The following is an 18,773-nucleotide window of genomic DNA, read 5'->3' on the forward strand; positions in this document are numbered from 1 at the left end:
TGGGATGTTCAGCCCTGTCTTATAAGGCATCTGCCTACGGTGATGCCCCAGGCAATGTCCCAGATCCCACCCCAGGAGACAACTCAAACAAGACACTTCAGGCACAGCTGGGGTAATCTCATCAGATGGAGGTGGAAGGGATAATTGTTTTACTGGGAAGGGTGCCTTAGCAGGCAAAGTTAGAGAATCTCTTCAGATGGGAGTAAGTGGTCTGGTTCTGTTAGGAAGAGCGATTCAACGGAAATTGGAGGTTCATTGTCCCCCGCTTCCTGACTGTCTGCCCATATGTCCTCATCCCAAGTTTCAGGATCCCATTTCTTCCCAATCAGTGCCCTCACTTTAACTTCGGACACCATTTGAGGCTGGATATTCAACTGGCGCTTTAATTCAGTCACTCTTAAGATAAGAATCTGAGTTTATTTTTGGCAGCATTAGCCTTGTTACTATAAGAAATATGGTTTTCTTTCTGGGCACAAGTGGCAGCTTTCAGATCTTGTATGTGGTGCTTGAGCTTTGAGTCCATTTCTTTCATTCACCAGTGTGGCTAGCAAAAGCAGGATCAACCAAGCAGCTTCCTTATTATTCTTATTCTGACAAAATTATAGAAAAGTATCAAATATATAATCAGGCAGAGCCTTGTCTCTCACAAGTATTTGATCCAGTGGTAGTAGTATTTTGTGTATTTCTATTGTCACCTCACACCATGGATTAGCAATAGCCTGTTTACTTCTGGAGACAGTCATCAGTGCCTTTAAGACTAGCCAGACTTGAGAATCAATTCAGAAAACTCATCCTTAAGATTTGGTTCCTCTAGAACCAGTGTAGGTACCAAATGTCTTAGCCTGGGATCTGTAGAGGTGCAAAACTAGTGAAGAGAACATGTATATATATACACATATATATGAGTGTGTGTATATGTGTGTGTGTTTGTGTATATATATATATGGAAACCCTAGTTGCATAATGGTTAATAGGTATAGCTGCTAACAAAAGGTTAGCAGTTCGAATCCACCAGGCACTCCTTGGGAACTCTGTGGGGCAGTTCTACTCTGTCCTGTAGGGTCACTATGAGTTGGAACCGACTCGATGGCAATGGGTATACACACAGACACACACACACACATATATATGCATACGTGCATATGTTAGTTGTTGTTGCTGTTAGATGCCATCGATCCTGTGTAAAACAGAATGAAACACTGCCTGATCCTGAACCATCCTCACAATCATTGCTATGTTTGAGCCCATTCTTGCAGCCAGTGTGTCAGTTCATGTTGTTGAGCGCCTTCCTCTTTTTTTCTGACCCTCAGCTTTTCCAAGCATGATGAGCCTCTCCTGGGACAGGTCCCTCCTGAAAATATGTCCAAGGCACGTGAGACGAAGTCTCGCCATCCTTGCTTCTAAGGTACATTCTTGGTGTACTTCTTCCAAGATGGTTTTGTTTATTCTTCTGGCAGTCCATGGTATATTCAGTATTCTTTGCCAACACCATATTTTAAATGAATCAGTTCTTCGGTTTTCCGTATTCATTGTCTAACTTGCTCAAGCATGTGAGGTGATAGAAAATATCATGGCTTTGCTCAGGCACACCTTAGTCCTCAAAGTGACATCTTTCCTTCACAACACTTTAAGGAGGTCTTTTGCAATAGATTTGCCCAATGCAATACATTGTTTGAATTCTTGACTGCTGCATCTGTGGGCATTGATTATGGATTCAAGTAAAAAGAATTGCTCGATGACTTCAGTATTTTCTCTATTTATCATGGTGTTGCTTACTGGTCCAGTTTTGAGGATTTTTGTTTTCTTTATGTTGAGGTGTAATCCATACTGAAGGCTGTAGTGGTTGCTCTTCATCAGTAACTGCTTCAAGTCCTCTTTACTTTCAGCAAGCAAGGTCGTATCAGCTGCATATCATAGGTTGTTAGTGAATCTTTCTCCAAAACTAATGCCATGTTCTTCTTCTTACAGACCAGCTTCTCAGATTATTTGCTCAGCATACAGATTGAGTAAGTATGGTGAAAGGATACCACCATGACACATAACTTTCTCATTTTAAACCAGACAGTATCCCCTTGCCCTACTCAAATGACTGCCTCTTGGTCTACGTAGATATTCCGCATGACTACAGTTAAGTGTTCTGGAATTCCCATTCTTTGGTAAGCTATCCATAATTTGTCATGAGCCACACAGTTGAGTGTGCTTGTATAGTAAACAAAAATAGGTAAACATCTTACTGATATTCTCTACTTTCAGCCAAGATCCATCAGACATCAGAAATGATATCCCACATTCCATGTCTTCCTCTGAATCCAGCTTGAATTTTTGGTAGTTCCCTGTCTGTGTACTGCTGCAATTGTTTTTAAATTATATTCAGCAAAATTTTTCTTGCGTGTGATGTTAATGATGTTGCGCGATAATTTCCTCATTGCGTTGGACCACCTCTCTTTGGAATGGGCACACATATAGATCTCTTCCAGTCATTTGGTCAGGTAGCTGTCTTCCAAATATATTGGAATAGACAAGTGAGCGCCTCCAGCACTGCATCCATGTGTTGAAACATCTCATTTGGTACTCTATCAATTCCTGGAGCCATTTTTTTTGCCAATGCCTTCAGTGCAGCTTGGAGTTCTTCCTTCAGTACCATCAGCTCTTGATCCTATGCTACCTCCTGAAATGGTTGAACGTCGACCAATTGTTTTTGGTGTATTGAGTCTGTGTATTCCTTCCATCTACTTTTGATGTTTCCTGTGTTGTTCGATATTTTGCCCATAGAATCCTTCAGTATTGCACCTAGAGGCTTGAATATTTCCTTCAGTTCTTTCAGCTTGAGAAATGCCAGGTGTTTTCTTCCCTTTTGGTTTTCTAACTCCAGATCTGTTCACATTATATTATCATACTTTGTCTTCTCCAGCTTCCCTTTCAGGTATTCTATTGAGCTCTTTTACTTTATTTTTCCTTCCATTCTCTTTAGCTACTGTACATTCAAGAGCAAGATTCAGAGTCTCTTGTGACATCCTCTTTGGTCTTTGCTTTCTTTCCTGTCTTTCTAATGACTGTTTTTTTCATATATGATGTCCTTGCTATCATCCCACAACTAATCTGGTCCTCGATCCTTAGTGTGCAGTGCATCAAATCTATTCTTGAGATGGTCTCTAAATTCAGGTTTGATATACTCAAGGACATACTTTGACTCATGGACTTGTTTTAATTTTCTTCAGCTTCAACTTGAACGTGAATATGAGCAACTGATCATCTGTTCTGCAGTCAGCCCCTGGCCTGCTTCTGACTCATGATATTGACCTTCTCCATCATCACCTTCCACAAATTTGATTCCTGTCTATTCTGCCTGGAATGGTTCATGAGTATAGTCACCGTTTATGTTCCTGATGAAAGGTATGTGCAATGAATAAGTCATTGGTCTTGCCAAATTCTATCATGTAAGCTTCATTGTCATTTCTATCATCAATACCTTATTTTCCAACTGCTGATTTGTCTGCTTTGTTTTCAACTTCGCATTCCAATCACGTAATTATCAGTACATCTTGATTCATCAATGCATCATGTTTGATCAGTTTCAAACTGCAGAACTTGGTAAAAACCTTCAACTTCTTCATCTTTCACATTCATGATTCGTGTGTAAATTTGAATAATAGTCTTATTAACTGGTCTTCCTGGTAGGCCTGTGGATATTATCCTATTGCTCGTAGTGTTGTACTTCAGAACAGATCTTGAAATGTTCTTTTTATCGATGAATATGATGACGTTCTCTTCAGTATCTCAATCCTGGCATAGTAGAACATACCATTGTCTAGTTTAAAATGTCCAAAACCAAGCTATTTCAGCTCACTAATGCCTAGGATTATTGACCTTTATGCATTCCATTTCATTTTTGATGACTTCCAATTTCCCTAGATTCATAATTCCTTCATTCCACGTTCTGGTTATTAATGGATATTTGTGTCAGTTTCTTCTCATTATGAGTTGTGCCCCATCAGCAAATGTCATTAAAGTGGGATCTACTTTGAGGAGGTAGCTCTTCCCCACTCGTATTTTGAGTGCCTTCCAACCTAAGGGGTTATCCTCTGTCATTCAATCAGGCAGTGTTCCAGTACTATTCGTAAGATTTCACTGGCCAGTTTTTTTTTTTTTAGAAATAGATCACCAGGTCCTTTTTCCTAGTCTGTCTAAATCCAGAGCTCCGCTCAAAGCTGTCTACCATGGGTGAACCTGGTGGTATTTGAAATACCAGTGGCAAAGCTTCCAACATCACAGCAACATGCAAGCCACCACAGTACAACAAACTGACAGAAGAGTGGTGGGAGTTAAAAATGAGACGAACCAAAAAGAGTGCTTCTTCCATGTCTGCTGATTTAGAGGAACCATGAGAAATTGTCAAGTGAAGAGTGATTCAGAGAAAAACATGGGTAGAGTGTGACCTAATTTCCATAAAAACAAACAAATGGATGTCCTTACGTGTGTCCCGGCAAAAAGCAGTGTGTAAAAGGGTACATATGTATCTTTGGACACTGGACACTTTGGGGGAGCAGGTACAATATACTTATGTGGGGCTGGCTCTTATTATAACTTCTGTATACAAATCTCTTGTTAAATGTGTTATAAGAATGTAAAACCTCTTAAAGTTAATAACATCATACGTGTATGTGTGTATATTTGAAACTTTTTTTCTGTTTTGACTATTTTATTTATGTGTTTTTTAGTTATCTAGTGTGGCTATAGCAGAGATACCACAAGTGGATGGCTTTAACAAACAGAAACTTATTCTCTCACAGTTTAAGAAGCAAGAAGTTTGAAGTCAGGGCACCAGCTCTAGGAGAAAGCTTTCTCTCTTTGTCGCTCTGGGGGAAAGTCCTTGTCATCTATCTTCCCCTGGCCTAGGAAATTCTCAGCTCATGGACACTGGGTCAAAAGGAAGTGCTCCACTCCAGGCACTTCTTCCTTGGTGGTATGAGGTCCCTCTCATTTCTGCTCACTTTTCTCTTTGTATCTCAAGAGACTGACTCAAGACTCACCCTAATCCTGTAGATTGTGTCCTCCCTCATTAACCTAACTGCCTCTAATCCCACCTCATTAACATCACAGAGGTTAGAATTTACAACACATAAGTAATCACATCAGATCACAAAATGCAGGACAACCACACAATACTGGGAATCAGGGTCTGGCCAGGTTGACACACATTTTGGGGGACACTATTCAATCCATAACAATAGAGAAAACACTGTCTTCAATGCCAGATTCAGAGACTTTTATCTATGTATGAAGGGCAAACACAGAAATTGAACAAAATTCAGATCAGCGAATTATTGCTTGCTCTTGTAACTAATGACTTCTTCTGGTCTCTATACCTTGAAATGGCCAAAAAGAATTCTGTGAGGATTAATTCAGTTATTGCTAAAACATCTACTGCATTTACATGTCTACAGATAAGGAAGAATGCTGGACACCATGTGTGATTCATTAAGTAACACAGGGACCATTAGACTATTGTTCTCCTTCTCTGATATGCCACTATCACCTTCTCCCCTTGTTGCTCTCCTGAAAAACCCATGCTTGTATATTCTAGGCTTTTTTCCAGAATTGAATTTGCAGGAAGTTAAAGATATATCTTTGAAAGATAAAAAAGACTTTGGCCACATTGTCTTTAGACAGTCGAACTTCCCAGCCAATCGCTGTGCAGGATGGGAATTCACAATCCCTCCTACTCAGTACCTCTGAGCAGGACGGGATTTCTGTTTCATTATCAGGAGAAGGTGGAATTCACCCCTCTTCAGAAAACTTACTTTCCTTTGCCTCAAACTGTCCCTCTCAGGATCTGTCATGGTCACTCTGAGAAATTCACATGGGCAGCCTGTATGGAAGTGCCCATCCTAGAGGCCCTGCCCTCCCTTCCTTGCTCCATAGGGCTTCCTCTGACACTTGGGGTCGCATCTCCCAGGGAGTACACACCTCTGGCACTTCCAGGGATTCCCAGGCCCTGGGATACTGTGGATGGGACTTGGAACTCAATCTGTTTCTTCCCATCCTCACCTTTGGTTATCTGTGTCCTGTCTTCACCACGTTTAGGAGGCCTTGTCTTCTCTTTGCTCGTTTTATCTCAGTCAGGCTTTTCTATTCCAATTCTCTGATCTCAGGACAGATCAGGTTAGACCACAGAAAAGAGAAAGACCAAGCAAACATCACTGATCTGTGCAGAAGCTGCTGGGAAGGGATTCGATTCTCACTGGTTTAGGATTTTAAGCCCACTGCTCACCGGCAGGCAGGTTCCCCCCAGAGTCTGGCTTCTGTCTGGTACCTTGTACTCCAAAGAACTCAGTGATCAGCCCACCTTCACAATCACACCTCCCTTAGAGCTATCTTTGCAGAGGCTCTTTCTCAGACTTCCATGTCCCACTGAAATCCCATTTCTCTTTCCTTACAAACATTGTGCTCATTCTCAGGGCCCTGAGACCTCATCTGCAGATGAGTCTTGTCCTCTTCTCTCCTTGGCTTTTGAGTAGACCTCATGTCTTCGGACTGCTATCCTGGGGCTTCTTCCACCCTGGTGCTCTGGGGCTGGATCTCTCCATGTACTAGAGGGGGCGTGGAAGGGGCACAAGGCTAAAAGGATGGATCTTCCAGGTGAGGTGGGTTTAAGAAGCCTGAATGAAGTTCTTCCCTGAAGGGTGCATATTTTGCAGTCCAGACATCCTGCTTCTCTCAGTCTGAGAGTCCTAGCACGTCTTCAGGTGCTTTCTCCTTTGACCTTGAGGCCATGCCTGCACCCTCTGCAGCCAGATCTCCCACAAGTGCAGCAGCACCAGTAGGTGTGGTAGCCTCTTCAGCCCCTGTCTCCTCCTCCAGATGCTCCTGGAGGTGCCTGGCTCTTCTTGCCAGGACTCCAGGATGCTGACCAGGAACTCAGTGTTGGTTAGACTGAGGGCAGACCTGATGGCACTCACTTTCTTCAAAAACTCGGTCTCAGGACCAGGGGCCTTTTGCCGACAGGGGTGTGAGATGTTTTGGTCTGGTCTGCCAGACCATGGCTAACCCCTTGACCTTACACACTTGGGTAAAATACTCATACTTGACCTATTGATCTCTGGAGTAATTTGATGAGTGAGAATTCTGCCTAGTGGAAGCTGTTGAAAAAGACCTCGCTGGTACTTGGGGAATCTTCCTGGGCTTGGAACTTGGGCTTTTTGTTCTCATGTTCTACCCTGAGTGACACTTTCCTCTTGGGTTGAGACTTGCAATAATGGAGTGTTAATTTACATGAGCCGTCTGGGCTCTGGTGTCTGAACTGTGACCTAAGTCTCTGGTCTCAGGGATCCCTGGAGACCTCTCCATCACCGCCATCCTCCACCTCCACAGTCCCCATGGTTTCTTTCTTCTTCCCCAGGCACCGACCATACTTTAGGGAATTTACTCTGGGCAATAAAGTCTCCTCCAGAAAATTTCAGTGATGGTACTACCTTATAGCAAAAGTCTATAGTTCTCCAAAAAATTATAATACATTGATTTAAAAAAAAAAAAAAAAACTCCCAGTTTTCTTTCAGTAGATTCCAATTCATAGCAACTCTGTAGGACAGAGTAGAACTCCCCACAGGGTTTCCAAGGAGCGGCTGGTGGATTCCAACTGCCAACCTTTTAGTTAGCAGCCAAAGGTTTATCCAGTGATAGTTTATAACATAAACAGAGGATCGCCACATTAAAAAAAAAAATTATTTTTTTGCATTTGTTGGATGGAAGTGAATTTGCTCCTGTGGAATATGGAAATTACCTCATTCTCTGCACCTTCATGATAATACATGGTTTCTCTAAGAGCTGTTTTCTGTGAAAGTTATTTTTTTTTAGTAAATTTAGAGTGTAAGCATTGAAACAGGAGAATTGGTCTCCTCTTTGTAACTTGGTTTCATCCTACTTTTAAGGGAAGGCTTTTATAGAAGGAATTATACTTAAAGAGACAGCGTTATTTGTACTTTTCTGTATAATTGAAAACTTCTCCTCGTACCCTTAACTAGCCTACACCAGGAGATTAAAATTGCCTTTCTCTGAACACAAGCCCATTACCATGTCCTTCAGGGTGAGGCAGAAACAGATGTCCATATATGAGAGTCTGATGGCACAAACCTTAGTAGCCAAATCGCAACCATGCCTCCTGTGGGCGGGGGCGGGTCTTGTATATGTCAGCATAAGGGTCAGTATTTTTCTGAGTTTGAGGGAAGGATTGGCAAGTTAAGGAAGAAAGAGAAGGAGTTTGGGAGGGGAGTGTAAGCTCCAGTGACAGACAGAAGATGGGGTGGGAGGTCTCTCAAAGGGTATTAGAGGCCAGTCAGAAAAGCAGGAAGCAGCAGGAAGCAGGGCCAGTGGAGGGCAGCACTGGGTGGAGGAGGACAGCAGAGGTAATAGTAGTGGGGAGCGCAACAAAACTGGCCTGAAAAGAGTGATACATGACTGATCCTAGATGAAGCTCAGGTTAAGAAAAGTAGGAAAATAAAAAATTCTATCCTGTAGCCATGTTTGTGGTTAGGGGTTGTTTTAGGCTCTTGAGGGAGGTGGGCAGGAGACACAGGAGGGGAAGGGGAGTTCCTGGATCTAGGGAGGAATCTACAGCCCTTCTTCTGCCCTCAGCGATGTGGGTTCTGGGCTCTTCAACCTACCACTCCCAGAACCTCCTGAGTAATTTCCTTAGTTCTTCACATGGTATATTAATTCCATCTAATTAGAAAATATAATAATTAAGTATGCTTCTTCCTACCCAGCCTTTCCACCATCCTATACTCTCTGCCCCAGTTGCCCACTGGCTTCCTTCCCTTCCATCATGTTCAGATCCAGAACAATAGTGTGCCTTGTCTGCACCTATTCTGGAAAGCTCTCAAACTTACAATTGGATTCTTTCATTTCATCCCTCATTTATTCCTACATTTCTTATTGAGAAAATAAACTTTGGTTAATTATCTACTAAATGACAGAAAGTGCTTTCTCAGGAGAATCTTCCTTATGACCTTATCCATTCACCCCAAATCCTTCATCTTGTCCTACCATGGCTCTCTTTTCTGGTGGAAGTCAGACCTTTTGTTCTGTAGCACTCGTCAATCTGGAACAATTTTTCCTCACCTTTATCTAGAGTCTTAGAGAAAGGCCTTTTCCTCGTGTGTCACTGTTTCATCCTGCTTGGGTGAAGATGTCCGAACATAATGGTCTTCTGAAGGACCTTTATCCCTTCTCCCAGCATGAACCTTTGATAACTTGGGGACTCTGGCTTGCTCCTGAATTTCCTTGATTCAGTAGCTACGGTTTCTCTCCCACAAGACCTGAGGTCGACACCCTTTTCAAAAAGCAGCTGAGATCTGAGTTAGCACCAAGGCTTCCGTAATCCTGTGTGACATCATTGCTGACACTGCTGAGTTCCATGAGCCCGGTTTGAAGCTAAACACGGCAACCAGAAAAACATGAAACTGTCAGGTAGGTGCTTGAGAAGTGCTAGCACCAGTGTAGGAAGAAGGAGATTAGATACTAAAAATGAATTGCAACTTTTCCGTGCCCTGTAAAAGGGGTTACTATCCTTTGGTGGGTAAAGAGAGCACAGGGAATGATAACAGTATCATGGGCAGCTGCTTTCTCCCAGTCCTCTCATTTGACTCTGTTGGAATCATGTCTCTCCAGCTCTGGTTATAAAATGTCCACTCTGAGCCCCTCTTAGGTCTCCTTAGCCTCTGAGGCTTCACACAGGCTCTGCTCTCTGACTAGGAGATGTTCTCTCCCTTCCCGTCTGCTGGTCTACTCTCCCTGGTGAAGCGTCAAGGTGAAGAAAACTGACCCCACTGGCAAGATTAGGCTCATGACTTCACCAAGAAGCCCTAAGACTCAGGAGTTTTGTGGTCAGCCAGAATGGGAAGTTTGGGAGTTGACTTGGGGAAAGCCCATGACAGACTCTGCCTTTGTTTAAGGTGCCATTTAGAGGAGAAATCAGCAAATGGGGAGACCATTTGAGGAAGAAATTAAGAAGGTTGGGGTGGTGATGAGGAAGGAGGAGACTTCTCCAAGGAAAACAAAAGTTTCCACATGGGGATGGTAGGGGCTTGTTTTGTGTGACCCCAAAGGAGAGAAGAGGCAGGAATGGTAGGGAAACAATAGAACAAAAGATAATCTGTGCCTGTTCACAAATATAACAAATGCCCCAGTGTTTTCAGCCTGTTTCCTCAGACTTTTCTCATCAAGCCATCCTTCCCCTTTTACTGAAGCCTCTGGAAAATACCTGGGGCTTCCTGGATGCTCGGCCTTTTTTCACCCCTTAACTATTCAGTCATATTCCCAACTTGGTTCAGGCATGACTTCCTGGTTGTAGTCTTCCCTGAATCTTCTCCTGGTAGATGAGTCCACTTCTTGCTCTGTACACCATTGTACCCAGGAAACCCTTTACCACAGCATAAAACACAATTGCATTTACTACACATTCTTCCTCTCTCTGTGCCCATGCCTTCTATGAGACTCCAGAGCACCTTTCATTAGCAGTAGGAGTCTTCTTCTACCTGTTGAAGGCCGACCTTATGGTTGCTTCAGCCATTGACATAGTAGCAGAGAAGATACAAGGAGAGAATTGAAAAGATTTTGCATTGAGTCTTGCCCTTTTGTTGCTCTTAAACCCCGAGAACCTGTGGGAATGACCCCAGGCCAGCCTGCTGAATGATGAGGGACCATTGGAAAGATGATCTAGTGGTTTCACTGAGTTGATTTTAGGCAAACTGGCTCGGTGGTGAGCTGGAAGCAAATTGTAGACAGATGAATAAGCCCTGCTACGAGCCACTGTAGCTGGCCCAGATCAGAAGAACCCCAAATTGACAACCTGAAAAATTGTGAGCTTAGTAAATGGTTGTTTTTTTAAGACACTACATTTTGGAGTCATTTGTTACACAGCAATACGTGACTGATACACCTGTTAACTTGGCCGTTTCTCTCACCAGGCAGTGAGGCAACTTCTCTAAGTCATTTCATCACCGAGAGCATCTGGCCTAGGGTCTGATATGTAGCTGTTAATACAGGAAATCTTTGTTGACTTAATGCATGAATGAGTAATACGAATTGTAAGTGTGAGTCTACACAAAATCATGTATGAAAAAAAGCATTATTTTTTAAAAAATAAAATGAATTGAGGCTCAGAACTACCTGCTTACAAAATTGAGGGGAGTTTTTAACCTCACTTACTTTTAGGGGACTCCCTCATCCAGATATGCAATAATTCCCAGGGTCTAATGAAGGACCAGTGCTTGGAGAAGACCTTCAACACACCCATTGCCTCAGCCTATGTGGGTGATCTCTCTAGAAGCATTCGTCCTGCTGTTTCCATTCTCGGCTGGAGCATGAGAACCTTGGTGGGGCTGTCAACAGCATAATAGGTTTTGTCTACTTATGTGCCTGCGTCAGCCTTTGAGGTGCTGTAACCTATTCCAGGGCACTATCAAGAAGGAGATCCTTCCCCTTCCCAATGTCTAGGACCCTACTATCTGACTGTCACTCTTCCCCTGGGCTCCAGTTCACTCAGTGTGATCACCCCAGTGAGCTGAGGCTTTTACCATAGACTCTTCAGAGTCTTGAAGTTTCAGAGCTTCAATACTCTGAGTCCAGCTATCTCCTTGAAATGAGGTAGGGAAGGGGGAAAAATGTAGAAAGATTTTATTTGGCATTTAATGTTACAATAAAATTTCTTGCCCTGCATTTTCGAAGGGTCCTGTCTAACAATTCCCTCTGTTCTCTTACAAGATGTAGGTCAATGAAGACTGAATGTTTGTTGTGTCATAATCTGCAGAAGGCTGCAAAGTGCACATGGGGTCCATTCCCCCGATGCTCACACTAGAGCACCCCACCCATGTGGAAATCTCTGCAAGTGTTACTGAGTCCCTCCCACATCCACAGTGAACAGCTTTCAGATTCTTATAAGAGGGAATTGTGTCCTAACACCAGCTGCTCCCTGGAAACCCTATGGGGCAGTTCTACTCTGTCGTATAGGGTCTCTGAGTCAGAATTGACTCGATGGCTACGGGTTTGGTTTTTTCTTTCAGGCGGGTGGTGGGAGTTTGATGTCAGCTCCATAATCATGTTATTAAAAAATAATGACAGGGTAGCAGGTGAAAGCAACAAAACAAAACTGAAATGTAATGGCTTTTTCACATTTATTGGCCCCACAGAGTTCCTTCGAGGTGTTTACTTTTCACTAGATTCGGAGAAATCTTTGTGAGAGAGACACAGCTTGAGATAGCTCCAAAATTACATGTTTCCCTCCTTAATGTTAGGTTACATTAAGAGCTGGTTGGCTGGTTTATCATCTGCCTGCTTCACAAAAATAGAAGGCCCATGCAGGGAGGAACTTGTCTGTTGTGTCTGTCAGAGCATCCTGGTACCTGGCACCTAAGAAGTGCTAAAAAATGATTTGAGTGAATGTGGGTGGGTTTTTATAAAAAACACTGTGTTGCTGTCTTTATTTAGTTAAATAGTGAAAACAGGGATAAGGAAACTGGAGACAATTACTTGTATAATTTAGAGTTACATAAGATGAGAATAGAACTTGAATAATGAAGAGATAAAAAAATAAGCTGTGTGGATGGAATGTACCCCATTCCCTTTGCTCTGGAGGGAGACATTTTAAAATTGGATTGTTTTTTCCCTACTGATTTATAGGTTCTATATGTTAATTGAAAAGTTAGTCTTTTAGGAATCACAAATATTTCTATTGAGATACAATTTACCTGCCGTAACACTGCCTTTGAAAATATGCACAATACCGTGGCTTTTAGTATATGGACAGACTTGGCACAACAGTCACCACTGTCTAGCTTCAGAATATTTTCAGTGCCCAGTAAATAAAGGCCCTTGTTAATAAAGGCGTATTAACAGTCATCCTCATTACTCCTTTCCTCCAAGCCGTAGCAACCACTAATCTACTTCTGTCTGTGTTGGTTTGTTCTGGACATTTCATGTAAATGGAATCATGCACGATGCGGTCATTTGTGTTTGGCTTCTTTCATTTTTTTTTTTTTTTTTCTTTCATTTAGCGTAATGTTCTGAAGGTTCGTCCATATTGTGGCATGTATCAGTACTTGGTGCCTTTTGTGGTTCCAGTCTATGAATATACCACATCCTGTCTATCAGGTCATGACATTTGGGTTCTCTCCACATTTTGGCTGTCATGAATAACACTACTAGGAATCCTCTGTGTAAGTTTGTATGTGAACATGCTTTTGATTCTCCGGGTACAGACCTAGGAGTGCAATTGCTGTGTTGTATGGGAATTCTCTGTTTAACTTTCTGCAGAATTGCCAAACCATTTTCCAAAACAATTGGATCATTTTACATTTCCACCAGCGGTATTCCAGCTTCTCCACATCGTCGCCGACACTTGTTGTCCATCCTGTTGAGTTTAGCCATCTTAGTGGTTTTGAAATAATAGTGCACTTTAGTTTAGATTTGCATTTCCCTGATGACTAATGAGGTTACGCTTCTTTTCCTGTGCTTGTTGACAGTTTCTGTATCTGCTTTCGAGAAATCTCTATTCAAATCCTTAGCCTGCAAGCTTTTTTTCAGCTTTTTGCCTGTATTTTTACTCTCTTCATATACTTTTTGATATGCCAAAGATCTATAGATCTTAACAGTTTTAGCCTTCATATTTTGGGATTTTTAAAAAGTCTTTCTCTTTTATCAATAAAAAGAAAATAAAAACTTCTAAAATTTTTATGGTTGCATATTTTAATTTTAAATATTCTATCCATCTGGAATTTTGTTTTGTGTAAGGTATGAGAAAAAGGATGAAAACATTTTTACAGGTGGTCTGAGTGATTACCAAATTGCTACAAACGCTCCTTTTCCCATGACCCATATCTTAACTGCATTTTCCCGTAGTCGGTACAGAGAAGCCTTTTTACAAAGGGAGGCCACCATTCCCAGCCATTTCATTTTAAGGTTTGTTTTCTGCAATTAAATCCCTTGTGTATCTTATCTACACACCTTTTCTTTTAAGCTAATACAAATTTTGTGTGAGTAGGACCTTGGCGAGTGTAAGATGGGCTTGAATTTCATAACTGGTTCCATGTGGTGCAGCCCAGCAGACGGACAGACAGAAGCAGGGGCTGCAGAGGCGACAGAAGCTATGAGAACGTGAGCCTCTAGAGATGTGCTGTGGAATTTCACATAAAGCTCTAGACTTTTCTGTGTAAACTTATCATCATATATGGGCATCACCTTAGAACAGACAGAGAATAATGCTTTAAAAGTTAGACATTCCTAAGGAAGGTGTTCATTCCTTAGCGGATGCTGAGAAGTGTATGTGTTTTGGTGAAGATATGTACCCATTTCTACTGGGTATGTATCTAGAAGTAGAATTGCTGGGTCCTGGGATATATGTATGTTCACAGCTTTTGTAGATACGGACAAAACATTTTTAAACTGGTTGTACCAAATTACACTTCCACTAGCGGTAGATTAGAGCTCCAGTTACTCCACGTTATACCCAATAGTTGGTATTTTCCATCTTTTCCGTTTTAGCCATTCTGGCGTGTAGGGGATAGTATCACATTGTGGCTTTTAATTAGAATTTCTCTGATAACCAGTGAAGGTTTGTCACTTTTCATATGTTTCTTGGCCATATAGAAATCTTTTATACAGTGTTCAAGTATTTGCTCATTTTTCTATCAAACTGTCTGCTTTCTTTTTCCTGTTTCCTTTTTGGGTTGTTCTTTATGTATTTCAGAACCAAGTCAGTAGTAGGATATATGTATTGCAAATAACTTCTACCACATGAATTCACCCTTGTGGCTTGTCGTGAACTTTCAGATTCAAAAAGCCGTCTTTTACAAAAACAAGCAAATGTGTAGACATAAAAGTTTATTAGGGGTTACCAGGGGCAGGAGGGAGGAAATAAAGGGGTGTTCCTGCATATGGAGACTGAGTTCTGGTTAAGAGTGGTGGAAAAGTCACATTGATGAAGGGCAGGGTTGCACAGGCAATTAATGGTAATTACTGTCAGTTGTTCAGTCACCAAAGGTTGTGTGGTATGTTTACAACAACAACAACAGTGAGCAGCTGCTGGGGCAACATAATAGTGCTCAACGGATGAGGCGTATTCTTTTATTATACTTTTCTCTATTTTCTAATTTGTTTTTATAACATGTTTGCATGATGAAAGGGGATAACAAGGTCTATCCCACCCATTACATCCTTGTAAGGTTTAAATGAGGGACTACATGCCATCAGCAGAGGCTCAGCCTTAGTTGCCACTCGAGAAATGCTTCATTTCTCCCACTCTTCTGGCTCACTGCCTTCTCCCCTGGTTTATTTGCTCTTCTCTTTCGAACTGGAAGCATGTGAGCACCAGGCTTCCCGACACCATCATTCTGCTTTCCATACCAATGTTATTGTAGTCTTGGGTTCCTGGGCAGCCTCTCCGCAGGTTTAATTCTTTCACTTCTGTTCATTTATTGTTTAAATATATTCCTTTAATTTTGTCCTGCTTGTAGAAGTATATTCTAGTCATTGAAAATTTGGAGACTACCCTAACACACATGGGAACACCATGAGTAAGAATAGACTCTACGGCAATGGGTTTTATATGTGTGTCACACACATTTATGTATATTCACATAAATATTATATCCTGCTCCTTTCACTCAATATTAGCCTTTTCCATGATAAAGTTTTGTTTATTTTACAGACAACATCAAATTGTTGTATTATATTCTGCTGTGTGCAAGGAGTATATAATTTTAGCACTTTGACTATACTTGAAATATTAAATGTGCGTGTTTCTAGTAATCTTCAACCTATACTTAAATCTTTTAACAAAGATCTTTGCTATTGAACCTTTTTATTGAATTGTTATTCAGCATTCTTTAACGCTAAGAGATAGTCTCAGGATCAACTCAGATCATATTTTCTCCCTCTTACACACGAAGGCCCTTAAAGTATTCAGAGATTGTTGTTGTTGTTGTTAGGTGCCATCGAGTCAGTTCTGACTCATAGCGACCCTAGACACAACAGAACGAAACACCGCCTGATCCTGCGCCATCCTTACAATCATTGTTATGCTTGAGCTCACTGTTGCAGCCACTGTGTCAATCCACCTCATTGAGGGTCACTCTCTTTTCCGCTGACCCTGTACTCTGCCAAGCATGATGTCCTTCTCCAGGGACTGATCCCTCCTGACAACATATCCAAAGTATGTAAGACGCAGCCTCACCATCCTTGCCTCTAAGGAGCATTCTGGCCACACTTTTTCCAAAACAGATTTGTTCGTTCTTTTGGCAGTCCATAGTATATTCAATATTCTTTGCCAACACCACTATTCAAACGGGTCAACCCTTCTTTCGTCTTCCTTATTCATTATCCAGCTTTCCCATGCATATGATGTGATTGAAAATAGCAAGGCTTGGGCCAGGCGCACCTTAGTCTTCAGGGTGAGATCTTTGCTCTTCAACACTTTGAAGAGGTCCTTTGCAGCAGATTTGCCCAATGCAATGTGTCTTTTGATTTCTTGACTGCTGCTTCCATGGCTGTTGATTGTGGATCCAAGTAAAATGAAATCCTTGACAACTTCAGTCTTTTCTCCATTTCTCATGATGTTGCACATTGGTCCAGTTGTGAGGATTTTTGTTTTCTTTATGTTGAGGTGTAATCCATACTGGAGGCTGTGGTCTTTGATCTTCATTAGTAAGTGCTTCAAGTCCTCTTCACTTTCAGCAAACAGGGTTTTGTCATCTGCATAATGAAGGTTGTTAATGAGCCTTCCTGCAATCCTGATGCCCCGTTCTTCTTCATATAGTCCAGATTCTCGTATTATTTGTTCAGTATACAGATTAAATAGGTATGGTGAAAGAATACAACCCTGACGCACACCTTTCCTGACTTTAAACCAATCAGTATCCCCTTGTTCTGTCCGAACAACTGCCTCTTAATCTATGTAAAGGCACCTCATGAGCACAATAAAGTGTTCTGGAATTCCCATTCTTTCCAGTGTTATCCATAGTTTGTTATGATCCACACAGTCGAATGCCTTTGCATAGTCAATAAAACACAGGTAAACATCCTTCTGGTAGTCTCTGCTTTCAGCCAGGATCCATCTGACATCAGCAAGGATATCCCTGGTTCCACGTCCTCTTCTGAAACCGGCCTGAATTTCTGGCACTACCCTGTCGATATACTGCTGCAGCCGTTTTTGAAAGATCTACAGCAAAATTTTGCTTGCATGTGATATTAATGATATTGTTCTATAATTTCCACATTCATTTGGATCACCTTTCTTGGGAATAGGCATAAATATGGATCTCCTCCAGTCAGTTGGCCAGGAAGCTGTCTTCCGTATTTCCTGGCATAGACGAGTGAGCGTCTCCAGTGCTGCATCTGTTTGCTGAAACATCTCTATTGATATTCCATCAATTCCTGGAGCCTTGTTTTTCGCCAATGCCTTCAGAGCAGCTTGGACTTCTTCCTTCAGTACCATTGGTTCCTGATCATAGGCCACCTCTTGAAATGGTTGAATATTGACCAATTCTTTTTGGTATAATAATTCTGTGTATTCCTTCCATCTTCTTTTGATGCTTCCTGTGTCGTTTAATATTTTCCCCATGGAATCCTTCACTTTCGCAACGCGAGGCTTGATTTTTTTCTTCAGTTCTTTTAGCTTGAGAAACACCGAGCGTGTTCTTCCCTTTTGGTTTTCCATCTCCAGCTCTTTGCACATGTCATTATAATACTTCACTTTGTCTTCTTGAGAGGCCCTTTGAAATGTTCAGTTCTTTTACTTCATCAATTCTTCCTTTTGCTTTAGCTGCTCGAGGTTCGAGAGCAAGTTTCAGAGTCTCCTCTGACACCCATCTTGGTCTTTTCTTTCTTTCCTGTCTTTTCAGTGACCTCTTGCTTTCTTCATGGATGATGTCCTTGATGTCATTTGAAAACTTGTCTGGTCTTCGGTCACTAGTGTTCAATGTGTCAAATTTATTCTTGAGTTGGTCTCTAAATTCAGGTGGGATCATAGAGAGATAGTATTCTTGCTCTCATTTTCTTTAATTTCAGCTTGCACTTGAATATGAACAATTGATGGTCTGTTCCACAGTAGGCCCCTGGCTGTGTTGTGACTGATGATATTGAGCTTTTCCATCGTCTCTTTCCACAGATGTAGTCAGTTTGATTTCTGTGTGTTCCATCTGGCGAGGTCCATGTGTATAGTCACCGTTTATGTTGGTGAAAGAAGGTATTTGCAGTGAAGAAGTCGTTGGTCTTGCAAAATTCTATCATTTGATCTCCAGCATTGTTTCTATCACCAAGGCCGTATTTTCCAACTACTGATCCTTTGTTGGTTCCAACTTTTGCATTCCAATAGCCAGTAATTATCAGTGCATCTTGATAGCATGTTCGATCAATTTCGGACTGCAGCAGCTGAAAAAAATCTTCTATTTCTTCATCTTTGGCCCTGGTGGTTGCTGTGTAAATTTGAATAATAGTCGTATTAACTGGTCTTCCTTGTAGGAGTATGGTTATTATCCTACCATTGACAGAGTTGTATTTCACGATAGATCTTGAAATGTTCTTTTTGACGATGAATGCAACATCATTCCTCCTCGAGTTGTCATTCCCAGCATAGAAGACTATATGATTGTCTGATTCAAAATGGCCAATACCAGCCCATTTCAGCTCACTAATGCCTAGGATATCGATGTTTGTGCATTCCATTTCATTTTTGATGATTTCCAATTTTCTAAGATTCATACTTCGTACATTCCAGGTTCCGA

General features: G+C 41.6%; 1 long non-coding RNA gene across 1 annotated transcript in view; it reads left to right on the plus strand.

Moving 5' to 3' along the window:
* Positions 1 to 18,773, plus strand: part of LOC135229539 (uncharacterized) — a 448,157-nt gene that overhangs the window by 137,224 nt on the left and 292,160 nt on the right. Inside the window, exon 4 of the long non-coding RNA XR_010320220.1 lies at positions 3,219 to 3,393. This is a non-coding gene — a long non-coding RNA (uncharacterized LOC135229539). The remainder of the gene's footprint in view (positions 1 to 3,218; positions 3,394 to 18,773) is intronic.

Source organism: Loxodonta africana, unplaced genomic scaffold (assembly GCF_030014295.1).
Source record: "Loxodonta africana isolate mLoxAfr1 unplaced genomic scaffold, mLoxAfr1.hap2 scaffold_35, whole genome shotgun sequence".
Lineage (NCBI taxonomy): Eukaryota > Metazoa > Chordata > Mammalia > Proboscidea > Elephantidae > Loxodonta > Loxodonta africana.